Below are 12,516 nucleotides of genomic sequence, written 5' to 3' on the forward strand. Positions count from 1 at the left end.
CTGCCCGAGCTCCTGGCAGTATTTTCTCAGCTGAGGCTCCTTCTTCTCAGATGACGTCTCAGTGAAGTAGACATAAAACCAGCCTGCATGTGGATTATGATGATAGAGAAAAGAGATGGCAAAAAGTCTACCAGGAGACCTCTAGAAAAAATTTTGAGCGAAGTGTCAGGATACAGAATCAACTTGGAAACATCGGTAGCTTTTCTATGTGCCAGCGAACATGCTGAGAAAAAGATTGTGGACACGCTCTCATTCATGATAGTCTCAAAGAAATAAAACATCTAGAAACAAACTGAACTAAGGAGTGGGGAAGTGGGGAAGACCTCTACTCTGAAAACTTTAAACTCTGTGAAAAGAGATTGGGAAAGACACCAGAAAATGGAGATGAAAAGACATCCTGTGGGCCGGGCAGTGGTGGCACAGCTTTTAATTCCAGCACTCTGGGAGGCAGAGGCAGGTGGATTTCTGAGTTTGTGGCCAGCCTGGTCTACAGAGTGAGTTCTATACAGAGAAACCCTGTCTCAAAAACCCAAACCCACCCCCCCCCCCCAAAAAAAAAGACATTCCATGCTTATGGATTGGAAGAATTAATATTGTGAAATGACCATACACTCAAAAGCTATTTACAGATTCAGTGCAAACCCAACCAAAATCCCCATCCCATCCCATCTCATTCCTCATTAAAACAGGGGGAAAAACTATCCTAAGTTTCATTTGGAACCATAAAAGACCTTGGATAAGCCAAAGCAGTGCAGAGTAAAAAGGAGAATGCTGGAGGGATTACGTTACGGATTTCAAGATAAATTATAAAGCCACATAATACAAATGGTATGGTAGTAAAGATATATTATAGAGTCACATAATACAAATGGTATGGTACCGAAGATATATTATAGAGCCATGGTAATATAATTGGTATGTTACTGGAACAAAAATGGACATGTAGACCAATGGAACGAAATAGAAGATCCCAATGTGAGTACACATATAAATACAACCATCTGATATTTCACAAAGATACAAAAAAAATCATACCCTGGAGAAAATACAGAATCTTAACAGTGCTGTTGGGAAAATTGGAAGTCCACATGTAATAGAATGAAATTAGACCTGTATCTATCACCCTGCACAAAAATTAACTCCGGATGAATCAAAGATCTCAATGAAAAAAACTAAAACACAGGGACTGTTAGAAGAAAACACAGGCAGTACCCTATGAGATTTTGATGTGGGAAAGGGCTTTCTGAAAAGGACTCCATTTACCCAGGAAATAAGTCCAACAGTTGGCAAATGGGACCTCATGGAACTTAGAAGTTTTTGCATAAGGAAGGAAACAATGGATTGAAGTGAAATCCCACAAAGCAAGAGAGAATCCATGCCAGCTGCAGATCTGACAGAGGACTGAGATCCAGAACATATTAAGAACTCAAGGGCTGGAGAGATAGCTCAGCGGTTAAGGTCACCGGCTGCTCTTTGGTCCTGAATTCAATTCCAATTCCAAGCAACCACATGGAGGCTCATAACCATCTGTAATGGGACCTGATGCTCTCTTCTGATGTGTCTGAAGACAGCGTACTTGTATACGTACATAAATCTTAACAAAACAAACAAACAAACAAAACCCCTCAAGAAACAGAATCAAGTAAACAAGCTGTCCATTCCAAAAGACTATCAAGCTGAATGGAGAGTTCCCAAAAGAAAAAAGAAAAAGAAAAAAAAAAAGAGAAAAAGGAAAAATGACTACAAAATATCTCAAAAAAGTGTTCATTATCCTTAGCATTTAGAACAACACATGTCAAAGCAGCTTTGAAGTTTACAACTGACAACAAATAAATGCTGGGGAGGATGAAGAGGATGGGGAGGATGGGGAGATGGGGAGGATGGGGAGGAGGATGGGGAGGATGGGGAGGAGGGTGGGGAGGATGGAGAACCCATCTACTGTTGGTGAATTGTAAACTGGTGCAGTCACTCTGGAAGTCAGTGTGGTGAGTGCTCCTAAAGCTAAAAATAAGTCTATCATAGGCTCCAGCTATCACACCTTACCATATGACCAAAGGACCCAACGTCCTACTCCATAGATCCTTGATCAGCCGTGTTCAGTGCCATCCTACTCACCATTGTTAGAACAAGGAAATAATCTAAATGTCCTTCAACTGATGGATAATGCAGATGGGGCACACATACACAATGTATGCTATTCGACTGTAAAGAAAAATGAACTTTGTAGGTATAGGAATGGAACTAGAAAGGATTTTCTCCAGTGAGGAGACCCAGACACAGAAAGACAAACGCTGAATGCTCTCTATCTGTGGCTTCTGCCTCTAAATCCCCGGCTGTGAGTACTCAGCCTGGAGTGATTGCAGAAGCCAGAGAAGTAAAGGGGGGCAGTGGAGGTCAGGGAAGGGGTACTAGAAGGGGGAATAGCAGGATGTACATGAGAGGAGGGGAACTGGGTGACATGGTGGGGGAGGGGAGGTCAATACAGAGATGGGCTGGAGGGGGAAAGAATTAACACTAGGGATACCTGAAAAACCATAAAGAATCATACTACTTATTTACCTAAAATTTTATATATAATACAAACACACACACACACACACACACACACAATATATGTATTTTAAGTGAAGTTAAGCCTCTTGGGCTGACAATGCACCCACAAGAGCCATCAACTAATAAAAACTTCAGTACCAGGCAGGAGAAACTCCGTTTCAAGCTGTTGGTTAGGCAGGTCCAAAAGACTCCCAAAACAAATATTGTTTTGCTCCTGCCTTTGGTTGCCTCCCAGAGGTCAAAGGTGAGTCCCTATTACTGAAGACATCATGCACTCAAGTCCTTTGGACACAGGACTTGGAGGATTCAAACTGGATCAGACTTGAAAGTGTCCTCCCTAGGGATTAGCTTGCACAGGATGTTATGTAACCTGCCAAGGAAGGGGAGCAACCAATGACCCCACCCACTTTGTGACTTCTGTGAACCTCATCTATGACAAGGCTGTTAAGATATCCCTAAAGGTGCAACGTGGCACTCATATCTTGGTGATAACCGACAGCCATGTATTTGGGCTTAAGGCCCATTTAACAGGAGGGGATGGTACCTGATACTAAAAGGCTAGCCAGCTACCTGGGGCTTGTGAGGGCACGGATCTTGGAGGAGAACCTTCAATCCCCACCGTTTGAGACCAGCATTCTCCCTAACTGCATTCTAACCATTAATCCTTACACTAACAAACAAATGTAGCTCTCATCACTCATCAAAGATACTTCTCTATGCAGAAGAAGGAGACCATTATAGAAGAACACAACTGGTCAACATGCAGGGAATAACTGGTTGTGGGCTGCCCAGCCACAATGCCTGTAGACGTAAATCGACTCCTGCACCTAAGGCTCAAGAAACGCTATGAAAGAGAAGGTGGAGAGATTTTAAGAGTCAGAGAAATAACAAGTCTGTTGTGAGACTGTGTCTCCTAAAAATGACAAAGAAGGCAAAGACCCATGGTCTAACACCAATATGACTGCCTAAACAAGTCCTGACCAGGCGGTGGTGGTGGTGCAGGCCTGTAATCCCAGCACTCTGGGAGGCAAAGGCAGGCGAATTTCTGAGTTCGAGGCCAGCCTGGTCTACAGAGCGAGTTCCAGGACAGCCAGGGCTATACAGAGAAACCCTGTCTTGAAAAAAAAACAAGTCCAAAAAACCAAAAAAAAAAAAAAAAAAAAAGAAACAGGTCCTGACTAATGCCAATATGTATACGAACTTGGAAATCTTATGGGGCCCCATTCCTAGACAAAGAATTATAGGCAACTAAAGACTAATGAGAGAGGAGGAATTTAGTCCTCCAGAGGGATGAGCCCTGTAACTGGTTATCCAATATTAAGTGGTCAGCCTTGTAATCATATAAATGGAAGCAACACTAAACAGTGTCTGCAGGATGTATTATATATATTAATGTGTTTCATTATGTAATGTATATAATACACAATATATTATAAATATATACTATGATATTAATATATACAATTATATGTTAATATATGTTATATATACAATGTAAATAAAACACAAATATATAAATACAATTATTTAACATATATAAATATATATAACAATAATATATATATATTAAGAAAAAAAGAAGAGGCCATAAATTTGAAAGGGGTGAAGGAGAGGGTAGGAGGGAAGAAAGGGAGAGGGAGAAATGATGTAGCTGTATTTTAATTAAAAAAAAAAAAGAAGGGGCTGCAGAGATGGCTCAGTGGTTAAGAGCACTGACCACTCTTCCAACGGACCTGAGTTCAATTCCCAGCAACCACATGGTGGCTCACAACCATCTGTAATAGAATGCAGTGCTCTCTTCTAGTGTTTCTGAAGACAGCAACAGTGTACTCATATACATAAAATAAATAAATCGAAGAAGCGGAAGAAGAAGTCTGCTCTTATTAAGCTGTGCCTGCCAGCATGTGTACAACACCTTATGCCCTTCCTGTGCGCTGCCCTGCTTGATTTTCCATTCTATCCCACAACCACTGACATCACACACTTACAGACCATCCACCCTTCTAATTAGAGAATAAGCTTCCTTACGCAGGGCTCTGTTTACATAATCTCTCCACTGCCCAGGAGTGCAGACCACATGAGCCCTTGTATTTACTGTCTGGATGAAGGCTTGGCAGAAACCTGCTACATTCCTTCTCAGTCACTGATGCTTTATTGGCATCACTGGGATTTGCTTGTTGGAGGGACATCTTATAGGATTCATAGTTCTCGATTTTCTATAATTTGTAAGTGTCCCAGAGGTCTTGGGGGGGGTGTATTTAGATGTGACTCAACAGAAGAGCAAGCTCTGAGTTGCAGTCCCAGAAGCAGTTAGAAATTCTGGGAAAACGTAAGCCTGCTCTGGCTGGTTTATTATCCTTAATTGCATTTTCAATGTGGGTGCAGCTCAGGTTAGCATTTTCGTTACTTTTGAGTCAGCTGCTCCAAGGTTTTCCCAGCTCCTAGCGGATGACTGTACCTGTTAGGGTTGCACAATATGTCCGTGACCTAGTTAAGACAGTGCAGTACAGTTTGTTTTCAAGAGTCTGGTGCTATCCCTGTGCATCATCTCCCTGTCACATGAGCCAAGCCAAGATTAAATGGTTAGCCAAGGACCCTTGGCAGCAGAGCACCTCAGCTAGCCTTTCCCAAGGGGGACATTTCTCATGATTCAAGGATGGCTCTTTTAGGAGTTCTTCAACCTGGTCTCAGACAGAACAAGGCTGGAGGAGGGCCACCAGTTGCTGATTGTCATTTCTGTCCCTTTTCAGCCAAAGACTTCCTGATGGAGACAACTGGCAGCATTGGCTGCCCATTGCGCCACAGATAGAATCCTTCCAGCTCCATTAGGATCCTGCTGTCTGTCCATCATCCCTCTGTCTGTTTCTTGGGAAGGAGAGGAAGAGGGAAGGACAGAAGGGAAGGCCAATTTTGCCATGTGCAGAAGGCAGACTTCACAAAACCCTGCCTTTGGGAGTCCGCTTTTGATGGGGAAGAGCAAGGTAGGCAGGAGGGTGTTTCTGTCTGATTGTCACCAAATGCACCTATAATGTACAATAATGTGCTATGTAGTGTTGCTTTTTCTGTCTCATAGACACCCAGAATGACCTCGAACTCCTGGGTCTCCCAGAGTCTCAGGCTCCCAAATGCTTTCTTCTATTGCATGTTCAACAGGCTGTTGTTCTGCAGGGTAGAGCTTCTCCAGCTGGGCACACCGGGCTCCTCCAGGCACGGACGGCATTAAGTTATGTTTGTTAGGTTCTTCAGGACAGTCAATAGCTGTGTAGTCACAGTCCCTTGACTTTAGATCACCTTTGATGTTAGAAGCTTGATATGAGTTTCACTTTTCTCTAAGAGGTCAAGTGCATCAGGAAGTGTTTCTATCTGTGATGCAAAAATAGAGAAATTCAGTAATTAAGTAACCTGCCAAGTTCTGGTAGTGATGAAATTAAGAATCCAGGCTACTTAGTTCTGTGGTGTTTTTTATTATTTTTCTGTGGTTTTTTGTTTTTGACAGGATTTCATGTATTCCAGGTTTGGTGTGTACACTGTACACAGGAGAGAATGACTTTGAACTCAGCTTCTGGCTTCTACCTTCCAAGTGCTGGGGTTACAGGTGTGTACCACCAAATCTGGCATCAACACAGCCTTCTGAAAGTGAAATGCTTCTGAACTGTACTAGCAGGGTTTGCAGCTATCATCGTATTCTAAGTCCAGGACACAGAGTCTCTCTTCAGTATCCATCCCTCCAGAGTCCCTGCAGCTGTGAGTCTGCTCCCTGTCTCTGTAGACGGGCTCATCAGCTAGCTCACAATGGATCCACAGAGCACACAGTTATGGGGACTGACTTTTAGTGACCTCAATGTTTTCAAGGTTTGTCAAGGTTATCCTTTCTCAAAAAATATATCAAATATATTAAAATTATATATACAATATACATAACTCATTTATTTTATTTTTGTCTGGAGTGGCAAGAGTATAGACACTTACTGCCTAGTCTGATGAGTTGAATTCAATACCCAATACCTAAGGGTGGTGGAAGAAGAGAACTGACTCCTCTAAGTTGTCTTCTGATTTCCACAGAGTCACCCTAGCATGTGCGCATGTGCGCCTGTGTGTGCTTATTCCCTCTCTCTCTCCCTCCCCCCCTCTTTCTCCCTGCCCCCCCCTCACACACAGAGGCACACACAAGATGTGATAAAATAAATGTAATTAAGCTTTTTTGGTTAGAATATAAAGTAATGGCTTTCCCGGTATTTTTATACTTTCCTGTAATTCATGCCTTTCCTCCTGTTCCCTGCTGTCTTAGTTATGGCTTTTATTGCTGTGAAGAGACACCGTGACCACGGCAACTCCTATAAAGGAAGGCATTTAAATGGGACCGGCTTACAGGTTCAGAGGTTTAGTCCAGTTATCAGAATGGGGAAAGCTTGGGAGCGTGCCGGCAGACATGCTGCTGAGAGCTGAGAGTTCTACATCAGGACCAACACACAGCGGGGAGGGAGAGGGTGGAGAGAAAGAGAAAGAGAGAGAGAGAGAGAGAGAGAGAGAGAGAGAGAGAGAGAGAGAGAGAGAGAGAGAGAGAGAGAGCCCTTGACACCTCAAAGCCCGCCCCCAGTGACTCAGCTCCTCCTACAAGGCCACGCCTCCTAATCCTTTCAAACAGTGCCAGTCCCCAGTGTCATTCCAACAGGAGCCGGCAAGGGCCATTCTTATTCGGATCACCTCACCTGCCCACTCTGGCTGCTTTCCTCTTCCTTCCAGCCGCCTCTGCTTTCTTAGCCACGTGCACTCCATTACCCTCTCTTTCCCTCCCTAGAGTCTTGATCTCCATTCAGGTTTCATGGTCCACACCCACGCACACACAAGGCTGCAGGTTTTTCCTACCCTTTCTGTGTGACTTCATTTCTTTCCTCATTCAAGCAGCAACCTCCTGTGTGGGCATCATGGCTTGCTTGCCTGATCATCACTTGGTAGCACTTGTATTTTGGGGCTATTATTGGCGATCATGTATATAGGTGCATAATTTCTGTTGGAAGCATGTGGACAATTCTCTTGTGTATATGCGTAAGTATGGCATTGCTACATCCCATGAGAACACTTTAGGAAATGCTACACTCTTCTGGAGACAGACCGCATTGGATCGAGGGTTCCAATTTCCCCACATTCTTTCCAGCACTTTCCTATCCCCACTGGATGTAAAACATGAGCTCCTAATGGCTTTGATGTCTACTTTCCTAGCGACTCTGCATGGGCAGGAGAACTTCCACATGAATCGGTTGTTTGCATATAATCTTTGGGGAATGATTGTCCCAGTTCTTTCACTTTCCAATCAGATTGCTTTTTTAAAAAAAATATTATTATATTGAAGGATTCATACTTTAGATACAAATCTCTCATTAGACATATGATTTGCAAATATCCCATCTTGGTAGGGTATCTATCCATAGAATGAGTTGGGTAAGATCCCTTATGTTTTTGGAAGAGTTTGTGAAGGACTGCTATTAGTTCTTTAATAGAAGTGGTAAAGCTGTTGAGACTTAGCTTTTAAAAATTACACTTATTTGTTAATTTATTCATTTTGTGTGGGGTGGAGGGCTGTGTGTGTGTGTGCTCTGGCACATGTGTGGAAATCAGAGGATAGCTTTTGGGAGTTCGTTTTCTCCGTCTGCTATGTGGTTCCTGGATATTGAACGTCAGGCTTGGCACTGAAACCTTTAACCACTGAGTAACCTCACTGGCCTGGGCCTGATATTTTGTGGGAAGTTTTGAAACCAATTATTAGCAGGTTAACGTTTTTTGTGTCTGTCTAAGACAGACTCCTGACTTGGTTTGTTTCTAAGGGGCATAATCAAGTATTCTAACACCACTTGCTAATAATCTAGTGTTCCTCACCATTGTAAATGCGTGCACATAATATTTTGGTTTTTTGCTCTTGACTTTACTCCTGACACGGCATAAAGGCTATTTTCTTTATCAGAGGCCTGCATGCCACAGCCTTGAGAAGTTCTTCATCCTCTAAGCATGTGAAGTTTGGAAACAGGGGACAAGGACAGGGACTGTGTCATTCCTAACATCATTGCTCCGACTGAGCTGAAGTCTGCATGCGACCTCCACACGCTCTCCATTCTCTGCCCACGAGGCTGGGAGCACATCCTTGGACACTTGGTGCTTAGGGAACCAGGCCACACCCAGTTCTCTGGTCCAGTCTTCCTCTGGTGAGTCTCCAGACTTTGGAGTCTCCCTTGCCCCACTGAGCCTATCTGTGTTTCCTGCCTCTCCCTGAATTCATCGTGCTCTCAGACCTTGGACTTGACCTTATTTTAGTGTCTATCTCTCAGCCCTTGAGAACAGTGAGTTCTGAATCTCACTGGGATCCAGGACATTATCCTGTCAACAGCTCTTAGCCCTCCAGCTAATGCCTTTGTGAATCCCTGAACAATATGTTCTCCTCCTCCCACAGTTGCTCACGATATGGCCTGGACATGTCTACCCTGGCCTCAACACCCAGGAGATGTGATCCTGTGCTCGCCCCTGAAGCACCCTTCCTCTTATGACTAGTAAGTAGGGCAGAAGCTTCCAGAGCCATGGGAATGCAGGAGCGCAGGAGGAAGCAGTGTTGAACGGGGCCAGGGTAGCCATCCAGGGCAGCTACAGCAGAGACCAGAGGAGGCACAGGCTTGCGGTGTGACTTCGGGTCAGGTTAATCAAGACAATGCCCCCACAGCCTTGCCCACAGGCCAATCTGATGGTGACATTTTCTCAACTGGCCTTAGCTTGTATCAAGTTCACCAAAAACTCCCCAGAACAACAGGAACACATAAAAGATAACTGGTGAGGTCATCGGATGTCTATGATTGGCAGACCACCGTAGATTCTCCACCGTAGAAATCCTTCAGGGTTTTCATAATGTCCTTCGGATGAAGTATCTCTGCCCCAGCATTGTCTGCATGCCCATGCGCTTAGCCTTGGCTCCACCCACACCGAGGGATTTCATAGGCGACGCCATGTTTTCTCTTGAACCGTGCTTGCGTGTTCCCGTCTGCCTGGGCTTCTCTCCAGGCTGCCCTCTGCCCTTCTTCACAAGCTCGATTCCCGCCTCCCGCCTCCTGCCTCCCAGGAAGCCCTGACACGCTGGGCTTGACGGCCCCTCCTATCTCCCCATGGCATCTTTGTGTTGTCTAAGTTTGGATATTCCCCAGTCCTCTGGTCAGGTCTTACTCCATTTTTCTTGCACAACTGCAAAGAAGCTAGCTGTTGCCACAGAGTCGGTGTTTACCCAGCCGCCCTCTGCCCACATGCATAGATACTAACAAGCCAAGCGTCGAGCCCTGAGCCCCGGGCATCTCTTTGGGCTTTCGTAGGCCAAGCTTGACGGTAGTGTAATTCCCTGGCCTCTGCGTCTCCCCTGAGGTAATCCTGTATCAGCTGTCTCCTCTGTCTCCTCATCTCTCAGGTGTTCACACGGGGAAGGGTAACTGTGAGACTGGCTTCTCGGGTTAGATCATTAACCTTCCAAGGGCAGGCGTGTGCTTCCTCCCTGGCTAGCTGAGCCCACGTCTTGCTGTCTTTTTACTGATTTTAGGGAAAATGGGATTTTATAATTGTAGTAACCAGTAAGGCAGGCATTGAATATTAAAAGCTTTCAAACTACTCTTACTAAAGTTAGGTGTGTCCGACAATTATGCAAGATTTACCCCTCACACTATACAGCTCCCTCTTTGCCCAGAATTCAGTCTCTTCATTTGAAGGCAAGGCGCCCCCTTGTGGAAGAACACAGTCTTTTCTGAAAAGCCAAACAGCAGGCAAACTACACCCAGGCAGGAAGGCTCTCCTGGGACCACAGGGCTGATTACTGTTTAATATGTGTAATAATATATATATCATCTTGTCCCTGATAATAAAACTGTGCTTGCTCATGTCATAGATTTAATAGTGAATTATGATAAAGATCAATAAAGGAGTCACCACAATTCCCACCCTCTACAGAGCCAAGCATGGGATTTTTTGAGTATTTTTTCCTAGTTCTTTCTTCCTCATGTGTGGGTCTGTCTCTGTGAGTATGTATGTGTATGTCTTGGTGTGTGTATATGTAGTTATGTGTCTCTGTGGATGTGCATATACATGTTTCTCTCTTGTGTATATGAATGTGTGTATCTGTGTGTATCTATGTATATGTTTATGTACATATCTGTATTCCTCTGTGTATATATGTGCATGTATGTGTCTGTGTCTCTGTGCATATATGTAAATGTATGTATGTGTGTATTTGTATATGTATGTATATATATGAATGTATGTGTATGCACATCTGTATCTGTGTATATATGTAGATATGTGTGAATGTATATGCATGTGTATATGCATGTGTATGCATATTCATGTGTGTTTATGTATGTATATATGTGAATGCATGTGTGCATGTGTGTATATGTGTGTGTGTGCCAGAGATTGAGGTCATATGCCTTCCTTGCACTATCCACTTTGTTTTTGTTTTTGGTTTTTTTTTTTATTTTGTTTTGTTTTTTTGGTTTTTTTTTTGAGACAGGGTTTCTCTGTGTAGCCCTGGCTGTCCTGGAACTCACTCTGTAAGTTTCGAGCCCTGGCCTCGAAATCAGAAATCCGCCTGCCTCTGCCTCCCAAATTCTGGATTAAAGGCATGCACCATACCTGACCAGCGAACCTGGGAATTCTAAAGTGGTCCTATTATCTCAAAAAATGGTTAGTTGGCAGCACCCTACAGTCCAGGTCTCTTTCCCATTTAAGGACACCAGCTGGTTCTAGTCTGGGTCATAGATTTACAGTGTGAACCTGGCATGCCTGGTCACACCAGCAATAAGGAAGTTGTAGGAAGCCACATGATTCTATCTACCAAGGAGGCTGGACTGCTTATGTAAAAATGAGATGCTAAGGTACAGTCAATATGAGATTGCCCATAAGTTTACAGTGGTTGAAGCACGAGGAAAAGTATGTGATGAGTCACTTTTATTTTTCATAAGTTTGCATTTTGTCCGTGATAAAGTCCTAAATGTGACAAAATAAAATGTAGCTGTGCCCATTTTCATTCTGGCAGGGGATGGAGGCTGATAATACTTTTAAATGGCAGCATGGGGTTGATGTATTCTGAGGATCTACTTCACACTGTGCTAAATATATTTTTAAAAAGATTGTTATGTAGACTGGGAGTTTAAAAGTTTGAGTGTAAAGAGTTTTGAACCATAAAAACAAACTGTAAGGACCCATTATATAGGTATAAATGGACAAACTTGATGGTTAATCTTCACTGTCAACAAACTGGATTTGGAGTTGCCTAGGAGACATACCCCTGGGGATATCTATGGGGGTGTTCCACCATACATACAGATGGCATCATCTCATGGGCTAGGGTCCTGAATGTTATATATTTGTGATATGGGAGAGGGTAGGGGTGTCTTACTATGTAGCCTTGGCTAGCCCAGAACTTGCTACGTAGACCAGGCTAATTTCAAACTCACTGAAGTCTGCCTGCCTCTGCCTCACGAGAGCTGGGATTAAAGATATGCACCACTATACCCAGCCAAAATTATTGTGTGTGAGTGTGTCATATGTTTCTGCATCATGTGTGCCTATGGAGGCAGTTTTAGGTTTCCCCTAGGACTGGAGTTACTGATGGTTGTAAGTCAACATGTAGGTACTGGGAATCAAACCCTGGTCCTTAGGAAGAATAGCCAGTGTTCTTGCCTGCTGAGTCATTTCTCCAGTTTACCCAGATGGATAAAAGAGGGCAGGAGGGAGTAGCTAACAGTGTGCCAGCACTGATCTCCAGCTACTTACCGGCTCAGCGGTTAAGAGCACTGGCTGCTCTTTCAGAGGTCCTAAGTTCAATTCCCAGCAACCACATGGTGGCTCACAACCATCTATAATGAGATCTAGTGCCCTCTTCTGGCATGCAGGTGTACATGCAGATAGGGAACTCATATACATAAACTAAATCTTAAAAAAAAA

This window comes from Apodemus sylvaticus, chromosome 7 (genome assembly GCF_947179515.1).
Source record: "Apodemus sylvaticus chromosome 7, mApoSyl1.1, whole genome shotgun sequence".
Taxonomy (NCBI): domain Eukaryota; kingdom Metazoa; phylum Chordata; class Mammalia; order Rodentia; family Muridae; genus Apodemus; species Apodemus sylvaticus.